We start from the raw sequence: 18,461 nt of genomic DNA, 5'->3' as shown, positions 1-18,461 counted from the left end.
CGGTTTCAAATGTGATTTTAAGCACTTTGATGTTTTTGTGTAACCAAGTTTCATCGAAATGCACAAAATGGTCTAAAACGTCTCCAAATGCGATTTGAAGCTATTCTGTACACTTTGATGTTTTTGTGTGAAAAGTTTTATCGAAATGCTCAAAATGGTCTAAAACGGTTTCAAATGTGATTTGAAGCTATTTTGTACACTTTGATGTTTTTGTGTGAAAAGTTTTATCGAAATGCTCAAAATGCTCTAAAACGGTTTCAAATGTGATTTTAAGCACTTTGATGTTTTTGTGTAACCAAGTTTCATCGAAATGCACAAAATGGTCTAAAACGTCTCCAAATGCGATTTGGAGATAATCTAAACACTTTGGTCTTTTTATGTTAACAAATTTTTTCGAAATGCACAAAATGGTCTAAAACGTCTCTAAATGCGATTTGAAGATATTCTGGGCACTTTGATATTTTTGTGTGAAAAGTTTTATCGACATGCTCAAAATGGTTTAAAACGTTTTCAAACACAATATTAAGCTATTTTGTGCAATTTGATGTTTTTGTGTGAAAATTTTTATCAAAATGCACAAAATGGTCTAAAACGTCTCTAAATGCGATTTGAAGCTATTTTGTACACTTTGATGTTTTTGTGTGAAAAGTTTTATCGAAATGCTCAAAATGCTCTAAAACGGTTTTAAATGTGATTTTAAGCACTTTGATGTTTTTGTGTAACCAAGTTCCATCGAAATGCACAAAATGGTTTAAAACGTCTCCAAATGCGATTTGGAGATATTCTAAACACTTTGGTCTTTTTATGTTAACAAATTTTTTCGAAATGCACAAAATAGTCTAAAACGTCCCCAAATGCGATTTGAAGCTATTTTGTGCACTTTGATTTTTTTGTGTGAAAAGTTTTATCGAAATGCTCAAAATGGTCTAAAACGGTTTCAAATGTGATTTTAAGCACTTTGATGTTTTTGTGTAACCAAGTTTCATCGAAATGCACAAAATGGTCTAAAACGTCTCCAAATGCGATTTGAAGCTATTTTGTACTCTTTGATGTTTTTGTGTGAAAAGTATTATCGAAATGCTAAAAATGCTCTAAAACGGTTTCAAATGTGATTTTAAGCACTTTGATGTTTTTGTGTAACCAAGTTTCATCGAAATGCACAAAATGGTCTAAAACGTCTCCAAATGCGATTTGAAGCTATTTTGTACACTTTGATGTTTTTGTGTGAAAAGTTTTATCGAAATGCTCAAAATGGTCTAAAACGGTTTCAAATGTGATTTGAAGCTATTTTGTACACTTCGATGTTTTTGTGTGAAAAGTTTTATCGAAATGCTCAAAATGCTCTAAAACGGTTTCAAATGTGATTTTAAGCACTTTGATGTTTTTGTGTAACCAAGTTTCATCGAAATGCACAAAATGGTCTAAAACGTCTCCAAATGCGATTTGGAGATATTCTAAACACTTTGGTCTTTTTATGTTAACAAATTTTTTCGAAATGCACAAAATGGTCTAAAACGTCTCTAAATGCGATTTGAAGATATTCTGTGCACTTTGATGTTTTTGTGTGAAAAGTTTTATCGACATGCTCAAAATGGTTTAAAACGATTTCAGACACGGTATTAAGATATTCTGTGCACTTTGATGTTTTTGTGTGAAAAGTTTTATCGAAATGCACAAAATGGTCTAAAACCTCTCTAAATGCGATTTGAAGCAATTTTGTACACTTTGATGTTTTTGTGTAACCAAGTTTCATCGAAATGCACAAAATGGTCTAAAACGTCTCCAAATGCGATTTGGAGATATTCTAAACACTTTGGTCTTTTTATGTTAACAAATTTTTTCGAAATGCACAAAATGGTCTAAAACGTCTCTAAATGCGATTTGAAGATATTCTGTGCACTTTGATGTTTTTGTGTGAAAAGTTTTATCGACATGCTCAAAATGGTTTAAAACGATTTCAGACACGGTATTAAGATATTCTGTGCACTTTGATGTTTTTGTGTGAAAAGTTTTATCGAAATGCACAAAATGGTCTAAAACCTCTCTAAATGCGATTTGAAGCAATTTTGTACACTTTGATGTTTTTGTGTGAAAAGTTTTTTCGAAAAACACAAAATGGTCTAAAACGTCTCCAAATGCGATTTGGAGATAATCTAAACACTTTGGTCTTTTTATGTTAACAAATTTTTTCGAAATGCACAAAATGGTCTAAAACGTCTCTAAATGCGATTTGAAGATATTCTGGGCACTTTGATATTTTTGTGTGAAAAGTTTTATCGACATGCTCAAAATGGTTTAAAACGTTTTCAAACACAATATTAAGCTATTTTGTGCAATTTGATGTTTTTGTGTGAAAAGTTTTATCAAAATGCACAAAATGGTCTAAAACGTCTCTAAATGCGATTTGAAGCTATTTTGTACACTTTGATGTTTTTGTGTGAAAAGTTTTATCGAAATGCTCAAAATGCTCTAAAACGGTTTTAAATGTGATTTTAAGCACTTTGATGTTTTTGTGTAACCAAGTTCCATCGAAATGCACAAAATGGTTTAAAACGTCTCCAAATGCGATTTGGAGATATTCTAAACACTTTGGTCTTTTTATGTTAACAAATTTTTTCGAAATGCACAAAATAGTCTAAAACGTCTCCAAATGCGATTTGAAGCTATTTTGTGCACTCTGATTTATTTGTGTGAAAAGTTTTATCGAAACGCTCAAAATGGTCTAAAACGGTTTCAAATGTGATTTTAAGCACTTTGATGTTTTTGTGTAACCAAGTTTCATCGAAATGCACAAAATGGTCTAAAACGTCTCCAAATGCGATTTGAAGCTATTTTGTACACTTTGATGTTTTTGTGTGAAAAGTTTTATCGAAATGCTCAAAATGGTCTAAAACGGTTTCAAATGTGATTTGAAGCTATTTTGTACACTTTGATGTTTTTGTGTGAAAAGTTTTATCGAAATGCTCAAAATGCTCTAAAACGGTTTCAAATGTGATTTTAAGCACTTTGATGTTTTTGTGTAACCAAGTTTCATCGAAATGCACAAAATGGTCTAAAACGTCTCCAAATGCGATTTGAAGCTATTCTAAGCACTTTGGTGTTTTTATGTTAAAAAGTTTTTTCGAAATGCACAAAATGGTCTAAAACGTCTCCAAATGCGATTTGAAGCTATTCTGTGCACTTTTATGTTTTTGTGTGAAAAGTTTTATCGACATGCTCAAAATGGTCTAAAACGTTTTCAAACACGATATTAAGCTATTTTGTGCAATTTGATGTTTTTGTGTGAAAAGTTTTATCGAAACGCACAAAATGGTCTAAAACATCTCTAAATGCGATTTGAAGCTATTTTGTGCACTTTGATGTTTTTGTGTGAAAAGTTTTATCGAAATGCTCAAAATGCACTAAAACGGTTTTAAATTTGATTTTAAGCACTTTGATGTTTTTGTGTAACCAAGATTCATCGAAACGCACAAAATGGTCTAAAACGTCTCCAAATACGATTTGAAGCTATTTTGTACACTTTGATGTTTTTGTTTGAAAAGTTTATCGAAATGCTCAAAACGCTCTAAAACGGTTTTAAATGTGATTTTAAGCACTTTGATGTTTTTGTGTAACCAAGTGTCATCGAAATGCACAAAATGGTCTAAAACGTCTCCAAATGCGATTTGGAGATATTCTAAACACTTTGGTCTTTTTATGTTAACAAATTTTTTCGAAATGCACAAAATGGTCTAAAACATCTCTAAATGCGATTTGAAGCAATTTTCTACACTTTGATGTTTTTGTGTGAAAAGTTTTTCGAAATTCACAAAATGGTCTAAAACGTCTCCAAATGCGATTTGAAGGAATTTTGTACACTTTGATGTTTTTGTGTGAAAAGTTTTTTCGAAAAACACAAAATGGTCTAAAACGTCTCTAAATGCGATTTGAAGCTATTTTGTACACTTTGATGTTTTTGTGTGAAAAGTTTTATCGAAATGCTCAAAATGCTTTAAAACGGTTTCAAATGTGATTTTAAGCACTTTGATGTTTTTGTGTAACCAAGTTTCATCGAAATGCACAAAATGGTCTAAAACGTCTCCAAATGCGATTTGAAGCTATTTTGTACACTTTGATGTTTTTGTGTGAAAAGTATTATCGAAATGCTAAAAATGCTCTAAAACGGGTTCAAATGTGATTTTAAGCACTTTGATGTTTTTGTGTAACCAAGTTTCATCGAAATACACAAAATGGTCTAAAACGTCTCCAAATGCGATTTGAAGCTATTTTGTACACTTTGATGTTTTTGTGTGAAAAGTTTTATCGAAATGCTCAAAATGGTCTAAAACGGTTTCAAATGTGATTTGAAGCTATTTTGTACACTTTGATGTTTTTGTGTGAAAAGTTTTATCGAAATGCTCAAAATGCTCTAAAACGGTTTTAAATGTGATTTTAAGCACTTTTATGTATTTGTGTAACCAAGTTTCATCGAAATGCCCAAAATGGTCTAAAACGTCTCTAAATGCGATTTGAAGCTATTTTGTACACTTTGATGTTTTTATGTGAAAAGTTTTATCGAAATGCACAAAATGGTTTAAAACGTCTCCAAATGCGATTTGAAGCTATTCTGTGCACTTTGATGTTTTTTTGTGAAAAGTTTTATCGACATGCTCAAAATGGTTTAAAACGATTTCAAACATGGTATTAAGCTATTTTGTGCAATTTGATGTTTTTGTGTGAAAAGTTTTATCAAAATGCACAAAATGGTCTAAAACCTCTCTAAATCCGATTTGAAGCTATTTTGTACACTTTGATGTTTTTGTGTGAAAAGTTTTATCGAAATGCTCAAAATGCTCTAAAACGGTTTTAAATGTGATTTTAAGCACTTTGATGTTTTTGTGTAACCAAGTTCCATCGAAATGCACAAAATGGTTTAAAACGTCTCCAAATGCGATTTGGAGATATTCTAAACACTTTGGTCTTTTTATGTTAACAAATTTTTTCGAAATGCACAAAATGGTCTAAAACGTCTCTAAATAAGATTTGAAGAAATTCTGTGCACTTTGATGTTTTTGTGTGAAAAGTTTTATCGACATGCTCAAAATGGTTTAAAATGATTTCAAACACGGTATTAAGCTATTTTGTGCAATTTGATGTTTTTGTGTGAAAAGTTTTATCGAAATGCACAAAATGGTCTAAAACATCTCTAAATGCGATTTGAAGCTATTTTGTGCACTTTGATGTTTTTGTGTGAAATGTTTTATCGAAATGCTAAAAATGCTCTAAAACGGTTTTAAATGTGATTTTAAGCACTTTGATGTTTTTGTGTAACCAAGTTCCATCGAAATGCACAAAATGGTTTAAAACGTCTCCAAATGCGATTTGAAGCTATTTTGTACACTTTGATGTTTTTGTGTGAAAAGTTTTATCGAAATGCTCAAAATGGTCTAAAACGGTTTCAAATGTGATTTGAAGCTATTTTGTACACTTTGATGTTTTTGTGTGAAAAGTTTTATCGAAATGCTCAAAATGCTCTAAAACGGTTTCAAATGTGATTTTAAGCACTTTGATGTTTTTGTGTAACCAAGTTTCATCGAAATGCACAAAATGGTCTAAAACGTCTCCAAATGCGATTTGGAGATATTCTGTGCACTTTGATGTTTTTGTGTGAAAAGTTTTATCGACATGCTCAAAATGGTTTAAAATGATTTCAAACACGGTATTAAGCTATTTTGTGCAATTTGATGTTTTTGTGTGAAAAGTTTTATCGAAATGCACAAAATGGTCTAAAACATCTCTAAATGCGATTTGAAGCTATTTTGTGCACTTTGATGTTTTTTTGTAAAAAGTTTATCGAAATGCTCAAAACGCTCTAAAACGGTTTTAAATGTGATTTTAAGCACTTTGATGTTTTTGTGTAACCAAGTTTCATCGAAATGCACAAAATGGTCTAAAACGTCTCTAAATGCGATTTGAAGCTATTTTGTACACTTTGATGTTTTTGTGTGAAAAGTTTTATCGAAATGCACAAAATGGTCTAAAACCTCTCCAAATGCGATTTGAAGCTATTTTGTGCACTTTGATTTTTTTGTGTGAAAAGTTTTATCGAAATGCTCAAAATGCTCTAAAACGGTTTCAAATGTGATTTTAAGCACTTTGATGTTTTTGTGTAACCAAGTTTCATCGAAATGCACAAAATGTGTCTAAAACGTCTCCAAATGCGATTTGAAGCTATTTTGTACACTTTGATGTTTTTGTGTGAAAAGTATTATCGAAATGTTAAAAATGCTCTAAAACGGTTTCAAATGTGATTTTAAGCACTTTGATGTTTTTGTGTAACCAAGTTTCATCGAAATGCACAAAATGGTCTAAAACGTCTCCAAATGCGATTTGAAGCTATTCTGTACACTTTGATGTTTTTGTGTGAAAAGTTTTATCGAAATGCTCAAAATGGTCTAAAACGGTTTCAAATGTGATTTGAAGCTATTTTGTACACTTTGATGTTTTTGTGTGAAAAGTTTTATCGAAATGCTCAAAATGCTCTAAAACGGTTTCAAATGTGATTTTAAGCACTTTGATGTTTTTGTGTAACCAAGTTTCATCGAAATGCACAAAATGGTCTAAAACGTCTCCAAATGCGATTTGGAGATATTCTAAACACTTTGGTCTTTTTATGTTAACAAATTTTTTCGAAATGCACAAAATGGTCTAAAACGTCTCTAAATGCGATTTGAAGATATTCTGTGCACTTTGATGTTTTTGTGTGAAAAGTTTTATCGACATGCTCAAAATGGTTTAAAACGATTTCAGACACGGTATTAAGATATTCTGTGCACTTTGATGTTTTTGTGTGAAAAGTTTTATCGAAATGCACAAAATGGTCTAAAACCTCTCTAAATGCGATTTGAAGCAATTTTGTACACTTTGATGTTTTTGTGTGAAAAGTTTTTTCGAAAAACACAAAATGGTCTAAAACGTCTCCAAATGCGATTTGGAGATAATCTAAACACTTTGGTCTTTTTATGTTAACAAATTTTTTCGAAATGCACAAAATGGTCTAAAACGTCTCTAAATGCGATTTGAAGATATTCTGGGCACTTTGATATTTTTGTGTGAAAAGTTTTATCGACATGCTCAAAATGGTTTAAAACGTTTTCAAACACAATATTAAGCTATTTTGTGCAATTTGATGTTTTTGTGTGAAAAGTTTTATCAAAATGCACAAAATGGTCTCAAACGTCTCTAAATGCGATTTGAAGCTATTTTGTACACTTTGATGTTTTTGTGTGAAAAGTTTTATCGAAATGCTCAAAATGCTCTAAAACGGTTTTAAATGTGATTTTAAGCACTTTGATGTTTTTGTGTAACCAAGTTCCATCGAAATGCACAAAATGGTTTAAAACGTCTCCAAATGCGATTTGGAGATATTCTAAACACTTTGGTCTTTTTATGTTAACAAATTTTTTCGAAATGCACAAAATAGTCTAAAACGTCTCCAAATGTGATTTGAAGCTATTTTGTGCACTCTGATTTATTTGTGTGAAAAGTTTTATCGAAACGCTCAAAATGGTCTAAAACGGTTTCAAATGTGATTTTAAGCACTTTGATGTTTTTGTGTAACCAAGTTTCATCGAAATGCACAAAATGGTCTAAAACGTCTCCAAATGCGATTTGAAGCTATTTTGTACACTTTGATGTTTTTGTGTGAAAAGTTTTATCGAAATGCTCAAAATGGTCTAAAACGGTTTCAAATGTGATTTGAAGCTATTTTGTACACTTTGATGTTTTTGTGTGAAAAGTTTTAACGAAATGCTCAAAATGCTCTAAAACGGTTTCAAATGTGATTTTAAGCACTTTGATGTTTTTGTGTAACCAAGTTTCATCGAAATGCACAAAATGGTCTAAAACGTCTCCAAATGCGATTTGAAGCTATTCTAAGCACTTTGGTGTTTTTATGTTAAAAAGTTTTTTCGAAATGCACAAAATGGTCTAAAACGTCTCCAAATGCGATTTGAAGCTATTCTGTGCACTTTTATGTTTTTGTGTGAAAAGTTTTATCGACATGCTCAAAATGGTCTAAAACGTTTTCAAACACGATATTAAGCTATTTTGTGCAATTTGATGTTTTTGTGTGAAAAGTTTTATCGAAACGCACAAAATGGTCTAAAACATCTCTAAATGCGATTTGAAGCTATTTTGTGCACTTTGATGTTTTTGTGTGAAAAGTTTTATCGAAATGCTCAAAATGCACTAAAACGGTTTTAAATTTGATTTTAAGCACTTTGATGTTTTTGTGTAACCAAGATTCATCGAAACGCACAAAATGGTCTAAAACGTCTCCAAATACGATTTGAAGCTATTTTGTACACTTTGATGTTTTTGTTTGAAAAGTTTATCGAAATGCTCAAAACGCTCTAAAGCGGTTTTAAATGTGATTTTAAGCACTTTGATGTTTTTGTGTAACCAAGTGTCATCGAAATGCACAAAATGGTCTAAAACGTCTCCAAATGCGATTTGGAGATATTCTAAACACTTTGGTCTTTTTATGTTAACAAATTTTTTCGAAATGCACAAAATGGTCTAAAACATCTCTAAATGCGATTTGAAGCAATTTTCTACACTTTGATGTTTTTGTGTGAAAAGTTTTTCGAAAATCACAAAATGGTCTAAAACGTCTCCAAATGCGATTTGAAGGAATTTTGTACACTTTGATGTTTTTGTGTGAAAAGTTTTTTCGAAAAACACAAAATGGTCTAAAACGTCTCTAAATGCGATTTGAAGCTATTTTGTACACTTTGATGTTTTTGTGTGAAAAGTTTTATCGAAATGCTCAAAATGCTTTAAAACGGTTTCAAATGTGATTTTAAGCACTTTGATGTTTTTGTGTAACCAAGTTTCATCGAAATGCACAAAATGGTCTAAAACGTCTCCAAATGCGATTTGAAGCTATTTTGTACACTTTGATGTTTTTGTGTGAAAAGTATTATCGAAATGCTAAAAATGCTCTAAAACGGTTTCAAATGTGATTTTAAGCACTTTGATGTTTTTGTGTAACCAAGTTTCATCGAAATACACAAAATGGTCTAAAACGTCTCCAAATGCGATTTGAAGCTATTTTGTACACTTTGATGTTTTTGTGTGAAAAGTTTTATCGAAATGCTCAAAATGGTCTAAAACGGTTTCAAATGTGATTTGAAGCTATTTTGTACACTTTGATGTTTTTGTGTGAAAAGTTTTATCGAAATGCTCAAAATGCTCTAAAACGGTTTTAAATGTGATTTTAAGCACTTTTATGTATTTGTGTAACCAAGTTTCATCGAAATGCCCAAAATGGTCTAAAACGTCTCTAAATGCGATTTGAAGCTATTTTGTACACTTTGATGTTTTTATGTGAAAAGTTTTATCGAAATGCACAAAATGGTTTAAAACGTCTCCAAATGCGATTTGAAGCTATTCTGTGCACTTTGATGTTTTTTTGTGAAAAGTTTTATCGACATGCTCAAAATGGTTTAAAACGATTTCAAACATGGTATTAAGCTATTTTGTGCAATTTGATGTTTTTGTGTGAAAAGTTTTATCAAAATGCACAAAATGGTCTAAAACCTCTCTAAATGCGATTTGAAGCTATTTTGTACACTTTGATGTTTTTGTGTGAAAAGTTTTATCGAAATGCTCAAAATGCTCTAAAACGGTTTTAAATGTGATTTTAAGCACTTTGATGTTTTTGTGTAACCAAGTTCCATCGAAATGCACAAAATGGTTTAAAACGTCTCCAAATGCGATTTGGAGATATTCTAAACACTTTGGTCTTTTTATGTTAACAAATTTTTTCGAAATGCACAAAATAGTCTAAAACGTCTCCAAATGCGATTTGAAGCTATTTTGTGGACTCTGATTTATTTGTGTGAAAAGTTTTATCGAAACGCTCAAAATGGTCTAAAACGGTTTCAAATGTGATTTTAAGCACTTTGATGTTTTTGTGTAACCAAGTTTCATCGAAATGCACAAAATGGTCTAAAACGTCTCTAAATGCGATTTGAAGCTATTTTGTACACTTTGATGTTTTTGTGTGAAAAGTTTTATCGAAATGCTCAAAATGCTCTAAAACGGTTTCAAATGTGATTTTAAGCACTTTGATGTTTTTGTGTAACCAAGTTTCATCGAAATGCACAAAATGGTCTAAAACGTCTCCAAATGCGATTTGAAGCTATTTTGTACACTTTGATGTTTTTGTGTGAAAAGTATTATCGAAATGCTAAAAATGCTCTAAAACGGTTTCAAATGTGATTTTAAGCACTTTGATGTTTTTGTGTAACCAAGTTTCATCGAAATACACAAAATGGTCTAAAACGTCTCCAAATGCGATTTGAAGCTATTTTGTACACTTTGATGTTTTTGTGTGAAAAGTTTTATCGAAATGCTCAAAATGGTCTAAAACGGTTTCAAATGTGATTTGAAGCTATTTTGTACACTTTGATGTTTTTGTGTGAAAAGTTTTATCGAAATGCTCAAAATGCTCTAAAACGGTTTTAAATGTGATTTTAAGCACTTTTATGTATTTGTGTAACCAAGTTTCATCGAAATGCCCAAAATGGTCTAAAACGTCTCTAAATGCGATTTGAAGCTATTTTGTACACTTTGATGTTTTTATGTGAAAAGTTTTATCGAAATGCACAAAATGGTTTAAAACGTCTCCAAATGCGATTTGAAGCTATTCTGTGCACTTTGATGTTTTTTTGTGAAAAGTTTTATCGACATGCTCAAAATGGTTTAAAACGATTTCAAACATGGTATTAAGCTATTTTGTGCAATTTGATGTTTTTGTGTGAAAAGTTTTAACAAAATGCACAAAATGGTCTAAAACCTCTCTAAATGCGATTTGAAGCTATTTTGTACACTTTGATGTTTTTGTGTGAAAAGTTTTATCGAAATGCTCAAAATGCTCTAAAACGGTTTTAAATGTGATTTTAAGCACTTTGATGTTTTTGTGTAACCAAGTTCCATCGAAATGCACAAAATGGTTTAAAACGTCTCCAAATGCGATTTGGAGATATTCTAAACACTTTGGTCTTTTTATGTTAACAAATTTTTTCAAAATGCACAAAATAGTCTAAAACGTCTCCAAATGCGATTTGAAGCTATTTTGTGCACTTTGATTTTTTTGTGTGAAAAGTTTTATCGAAATGCTCAAAATGGTCTAAAACGGTTTCAAATGTGATTTTAAGCACTTTCATGTTTTTGTGTAACCAAGTTTCATCGAAATGCACAAAATGGTCTAAAACGTCTCCAAATGCGATTTGAAGCTATTTTGTACACTTTGATGTTTTTGTGTGAAAAGTATTATCGAAATGCTAAAAATGCTCTAAAACGGTTTCAAATGTGATTTTAAGCACTTTGATGTTTTTGTGTAACCAAGTTTCATCGAAATGCACAAAATGGTCTAAAACGTCTCCAAATGCGATTTGGAGATATTCTAAACACTTTGGTCTTTTTATGTTAACAAATTTTTTCGAAATGCACAAAATGGTCTAAAACGTCTCTAAATGCGATTTGAAGCTATTTTGTACACTTTGATGTTTTTGTGTGAAAAGTTTTATCGAAATGCTCAAAATGCTCTAAAACGGTTTCAAATGTGATTTTAAGCACTTTGTTGTTTTTGTGTAACCAAGTTTCATCGAAATGCAAAAAATGGTCTAAAATGTCTCCAAATGTGATTTGAAGATATTCTAAACACTTTTGTCTTTTTATGTTAACACATTTTATCGAAATGCAAAAAATGCTCTAAAACGTCTCCAAATTCAATTTGAAGCTATTCTGTGCACTTTGATGTTTTTTGTGAAAAGTTTTATCGACATGCTCAAAATGGTTTAAAACGATTTAAAATGGTTTAAAACGATTTTGTGCAATTTGATGTTTTTGTGTGAAAAGTTTTATCGAAATGCACAAAATGGTCTAAAACGTCTCTAAATGCAATTTGAAGCTATTTTGTACACTTTGATGTTTTTGTGTGAAAAGTTTTATCGAAATGCACAAAATGGTCTAAAACATCTCTAAATGCGATTTGAAGCTATTTTGTGCACTTTTATGTTTTTGTGTGAAAAGTATTATCGAAATGCTAAAAATGCTCTAAAACGCTTTCAAATGTGATTTTAAGCACTTTGATGTTTTTGTGTAACCAAGTTTCATCGAAATGCACAAAATGGTCTAAAACGTCTCCAAATGCGATTTGAAGCTATTTTGTACACTTTGATGTTTTTGTGTGAAAAGTTTTATCGAAATGCTCAATATGGTCTAAAACGGTTTCAAATGTGATTTGAAGCTATTTTGTACACTTTGATGTTTTTGTGTGAAAAGTATTATCGAAATGTTAAAAATGCTCTAAAACGGTTTCAAATGTGATTTTAAGCACTTTGATGTTTTTGTGTAACCAAGTTTCATCGAAATGCACAAAATGGTCTAAAACGTCTCCAAATGCGATTTGAAGCTATTCTGTACACTTTGATGTTTTTGTGTGAAAAGTTTTATCGAAATGCTCAAAATGGTCTAAAACGGTTTCAAATGTGATTTGAAGCTATTTTGTACACTTTGATGTTTTTGTGTGAAAAGTTTTATCGAAATGCTAAAAATGCTCTATAACGGTTTCAAATGTGATTTTAAGCACTTTGATGTTTTTGTGTAACCAAGTTTCATCGAAATGCACAAAATGGTCTAAAACGTCTCCAAATGCGATTTGAAGCTATTCTAAGCACTTTGGTGTTTTTATGTTAAAAAGTTTTTTCGAAATGCACAAAATGGTCTAAAACGTCTCCAAATGCGATTTGAAGCTATTCTGTGCACTTTTATGTTTTTGTGTGAAAAGTTTTATCGACATGCTCAAAATGGTTTAAAACGTTTTCAAACACGATATTAAGCTATTTTGTGCAATTTGATGTTTTTGTGTGAAAAGTTTTACCAAAATGCACAAAATGGTCTAAAACGTCTCCAAATGCGATTTGAAGCTATTTTGTGCACTTTTATGTTTTTGTGTGAAAAGTTTTATCGACATGCTCAAAATGGTCTAAAACGTTTTCAAACACGATATTAAGCTATTTTGTGCAATTTGATGTTTTTGTGTGAAAAGTTTTATCGAAACGCACAAAATGGTCTAAAACATCTCTAAATGCGATTTGAAGCTATTTTGTGCACTTTGATGTTTTTGTGTGAAAAGTTTTATCGAAATGCTCAAAATGCACTAAAACGGTTTTAAATGTGATTTTAAGCACTTTGATGTTTTTGTGTAACCAAGATTCATCGAAACGCACAAAATGGTCTAAAACGTCTCCAAATACGATTTGAAGCTTTTTTGTACACTTTGATGTTTTTGTTTGAAAAGTTTATCGAAATGCTCAAAACGCTCTAAAACGGTTTTAAATGTGATTTTAAGCACTTTGATGTTTTTGTGTAACCAAGTTTCATCGAAATGCGCAAAATGGTCTAAAACGTTTTCAAACACGATATTAAGCTATTTTGTGCACTTTGATATTTTTATGTGAAAAGTTTTATCGACATGCTCAAAATGGTTTAAAACGTTTTCAAACACGATATTAAGCTATTTTGTGCAATTTGATGTTTTTGTGTGAAAAGTTTTACCAAAATGCACAAAATGGTCTAAAACGTCTCTAAATGCGATTTGAAGTTATTTTGTACACTTTGATGTTTTTGTGTGAAAAGTTTGATCGAAATGCTCAAAATGCTCTAAAACGGTTTTAAATGTGATTTTAAGCACTTTGATGTTTTTGTGTAACCAAGTTCCATCGAAATGCACAAAATGGTTTAAAACGTCTCCAAATGCGATTTGGAGATATTCTAAACACTTTGGTCTTTTTATGTTAACAAATTTTTTCGAAATGCACAAAATAGTCTAAAACGTCTCCAAATGCGATTTGAAGCTATTTTGTGCACTTTGATTTTTTTGTGTGAAAAGTTTTATCGAAATGCTCAAAATGGTCTAAAACGATTTCAAATGTGATTTTAAGCACTTTGATGTTTTTGTGTAACCAAGTTTCATCGAAATGCACAAAATGGTCTAAAACGTCTCCAAATGCGATTTGAAGCTATTTTGTACACTTTGATGTTTTTGTGTGAAAAGTATTATCGAAATGCTAAAAATGCTCTAAAACGGTTTCAAATGTGATTTTAAGCACTTTGATGTTTTTGTGTAACCAAGTTCCATCGAAATGCACAAAATGGTTTAAAACGTCTCCAAATGCGATTTGGAGATATTCTAAACACTTTGGTCTTTTTATGTTAACAAATTTTTTCGAAATGCACAAAATAGTCTAAAACGTCTCCAAATGCGATTTGAAGCTATTTTGTGCACTTTGATTTTTTTGTGTGAAAAGTTTTATCGAAATGCTCAAAATGGTCTAAAACGATTTCAAATGTGATTTTAAGCACTTTGATGTTTTTGTGTAACCAAGTTTCATCGAAATGCACAAAATGGTCTAAAACGTCTCCAAATGCGATTTGAAGCTATTTTGTACACTTTGATGTTTTTGTGTGAAAAGTATTATCGAAATGCTAAAAATGCTCTAAAACGGTTTCAAATGTGATTTTAAGCACTTTGATGTTTTTGTGCAACCAAGTTCCATCGAAATGCACAAAATGGTTTAAAACGTCTCCAAATGCGATTTGGAGATATTCTAAACACTTTGGTCTTTTTATGTTAACAAATTTTTTCGAAATGCACAAAATAGTCTAAAACGTCTCCAAATGCGATTTGAAGCTATTTTGTGCACTTTGATTTTTTTGTGTGAAAAGTTTTATCGAAATGCTCAAAATGGTCTAAAACAATTTCAAATGTGATTTTAAGCACCTTGATGTTTTTGTGTAACCAAGTTTCATCGAAATGCACAAAATGGTCTAAAACGTCTCCAAATGCGATTTGAAGCTATTTTGTACACTTTGATGTTTTTGTGTGAAAAGTTTTATCGAAATGCTCAAAATGGTCTAAAACGGTTTCAAATGTGATTTGAAGCTATTTTGTACACTTTGATGTTTTTGTGTGAAAAGTTTTATCGAAATGCTCAAAATTCTCTAAAACGGTTTCAAATGTGATTTTAAGCACTTTGATGTTTTTGTGTAACCAAGTTTCATCGAAATGCACAAAATGGTCTAAAACGTCTCCAAATGCGATTTGGAGATATTCTAAACACTTTGGTCTTTTTATGTTAACAAATTTTTTCGAAATGCACAAAATGGTCTAAAACGTCTCTAAATGCGATTTGAAGATATTCTGTGCACTTTGATGTTTTTGTGTGAAAAGTTTTATCGACATGCTCAAATTGGTTTAAAACGATTTCAAACACGGTATTAAGCTTTTTTTGTGCAATTTGATGTTTTTGTGTGAAAAGTTTTATCGAAATGCACCAAATGGTCTAAAACATCTCTAAATGCTATTTTGTGCACTTTGATGTTTTTGTGTGAAAAGTTTATCGAAATGCTCAAAACGCTCTAAAACGGTTTTAAATGTGATTTTAAGCACTTTGATGTTTTTGTGTAACCAAGTTTCATCGAAATGCACAAAATGGTCTAAAACGTCTCCAAATGCGATTTGGAAATATTCTAAACACTTTGGTCTTTTTATGTTAACAAATTTTTTCGAAATGCACAAAATGGTCTAAAACGTCTCTAAATGCGATTTGAAGCAATTTTCTACACTTTGATGTTTTTGTGTGAAAAGTTTTTCGAAAATCACAAAATGGTCTAAAACGTCTCCAAATGCGATTTGAAGCAATTTTGTACACTTTGATGTTTTTGTGTGAAAAGTTTTTTCGAAAAACACAAAATGGTCTAAAACGTCTCAAAATGCGATTTGGAGATATTTTGTGCACTTTGATTTTTTTGTGTGAAAAGTTTTATCGAAATGCTCAAAATGGTCTAAAACGATTTCAAATGTGATTTTAAGCACTTTGATGTTTTTGTGTAACCAAGTTTCATCGAAATGCACAAAATGGTCTAAAACGTCTCCAAATGCGATTTGAAGCTATTTTGTACACTTTGATGTTTTTGTGTGAAAAGTATTATCGAAATGCTAAAAATGCTCTAAAACGGTTTCAAATGTGATTTTAAGCACTTTGATGTTTTTGTGTAACCAAGTTCCATCGAAATGCACAAAATGGTTTAAAACGTCTCCAAATGCGATTTGGAGATATTCTAAACACTTTGGTCTTTTTATGTTAACAAATTTTTTCGAAATGCACAAAATAGTCTAAAACGTCTCCAAATGCGATTTGAAGCTATTTTGTGCACTTTGATTTTTTTGTGTGAAAAGTTTTATCGAAATGCTCAAAATGGTCTAAAACGATTTCAAATGTGATTTTAAGCACTTTGATGTTTTTGTGTAACCAAGTTTCATCGAAATGCTCAAAATGGTCTAAAACGGTTTCAAATGTGATTTGAAGCTATTTTGTACACTTTGATGTTTTTGTGTGAAAAGTTTTATCGAAATGCTCAAAATGCTCTAAAACGGTTTCAAATGTGATTTTAAGCACTTTGATGTTTTTGTGTAACCAAGTTTCATCGAAATGCACAAAATGGTATAAAACGTCTCTAAATGCGATTTGAAGCTATTTTGTGCACTTTGATGTTTTTGTGTGAAAAGTTTTATCGAAATGCTTAAAATGCTCTAAAACGGTTTTAAATGTGATTTTAAGCACTTTGATGTTTTTGTGTAACCAAGTTTCATCGCAATGCACAAAGTGGTCTAAAACGCCTCCAAATGCCATTTGAAGATATTCTAAACACTTTGCTCTTTTTATGTTAACACATTTTTTCGAAATGCACAAAATGTTTTAAAACGTCTCCAAATGCAATTTGAAGCTATTCTGTACACCTTGATATTTTGTGTAACCAAGTTTCATCGAAATGCACAAAATGGTCTAAAACGTCTCCAAATGCGATTTGAAGCATTTCTAAGCACTTTGGTGTTTTTATGTTAAAAAGTTTTTTCGAAATGCACAAAATGGTCTAAAATGTCTCAAAATTCGATTTGAAGCTATTCTGTGCACTTTGATGTTTTTGTGTGAAAAGTTTTATCGACATGCTCAAAATGGTTTAAAACGATTTCAAACACGGTATTAAGCTATTTTGTGCAATTTGATGTTTTTGTGTGAAAAGTTTTATCGAAATGCACAAAATGGTCTAAAACCTCTCTAAATGCAATTTGAAGCTGTTTTAAGCACTTTGATGTTTTTGTGTAACCAAGATTCATCGAAACGCACAAAATGGTCTAAAACGTCTCCAAATGCGATTTGAAGCTATTTTGTACACTTTGATGTTTTTGTTTGAAAAGTTTTATCGAAATGCACAAAATGGTCTAAAACCTCTCTAAATGCGATTTGAAGCTATTTTGTACACTTTGATGTTTTTGTGTGAAAAGTTTTATCGAAATGCTCAAAATGCTCTAAAACGGTTTTAAATGTGATTTTAAGCACTTTGATGTTTTTTTGTAACCAAGTTTCATCGAAATGCACAAAATGGTCTAAAACGTCTCCAAATGCGATTTGGAGATATTCTAAACACTTTGGTCTTTTTATGTTAACAAATTTTTTCGAAATGCACAAAATGGTCTAAAACGTCTCTAAATGCGATTTGAAGATATTCTGTGCACTTTGATGTTTTTGTGTGAAAAGTTTTATCGACATGCTCAAAATGGTTTAAAATGATTTCAAACACGGTATTAAGCTATTTTGTGCAATTTGATGTTTTTGTGTGAAAAGTTTTATCGAAATGCACAAAATGGTCTAAAACATCTCTAAATGCGATTTGAAGCTATTTTGTGCACTTTGATGTTTTTGTGTAAAAAGTTTATCGAAATGCTCAAAACGCTCTAAAACGGTTTTAAATGTGATTTTAAGCACTTTGATGCACAAAATGGTCTAAAACGTCTCCAAATGCGATTTGAAGCTATTTTGTACACTTTGATGTTTTTGTGTGAAAAGTATTATCGAAATGCTCAAAATGCTCTAAAACGCTTTCAAATGTAATTTTAAGCACTTTGATGTTTTTGTGTAACCAAGTTTCATCGAAATGCACAAAATGGTCTAAAACGTCTCCAAATGCGATTTGAAGCTATTTTGTACACTTTGATGTTTTTGTGTGAAAAGTTTTATCGAAATGCACAAAATGGTCTAAAACCTCTCTAAATGCGATTTGAAGCTATTTTGTACACTTTGATGTTTTTGTGTGAAAAGTTTTATCGACATGCTCAAAATGGTTTAAAACGATTTCAAACACGGTATTAAGCTATTTTGTGCAATTTGATGTTTTTGTGTGAAAAGTTTTATCGAAATGCACAAAATGGTCTAAAACATCTCTAAATGCGATTTGAAGCTATTTTGTGCACTTTGATGTTTTTGTGTGAAAAGTTTATCGAAATGCTCAAAACGCTCTAAAACGGTTTTAAATGTGATTTTAAGCACTTTGATGTTTTTGTGTAACCA

This window comes from Antedon mediterranea, chromosome 7 (genome assembly GCF_964355755.1).
Source record: "Antedon mediterranea chromosome 7, ecAntMedi1.1, whole genome shotgun sequence".
In the NCBI taxonomy this organism is placed as follows: Eukaryota; Metazoa; Echinodermata; class Crinoidea; order Comatulida; family Antedonidae; genus Antedon; species Antedon mediterranea.
Note: the sequence above shows the minus strand (reverse complement) of the source record.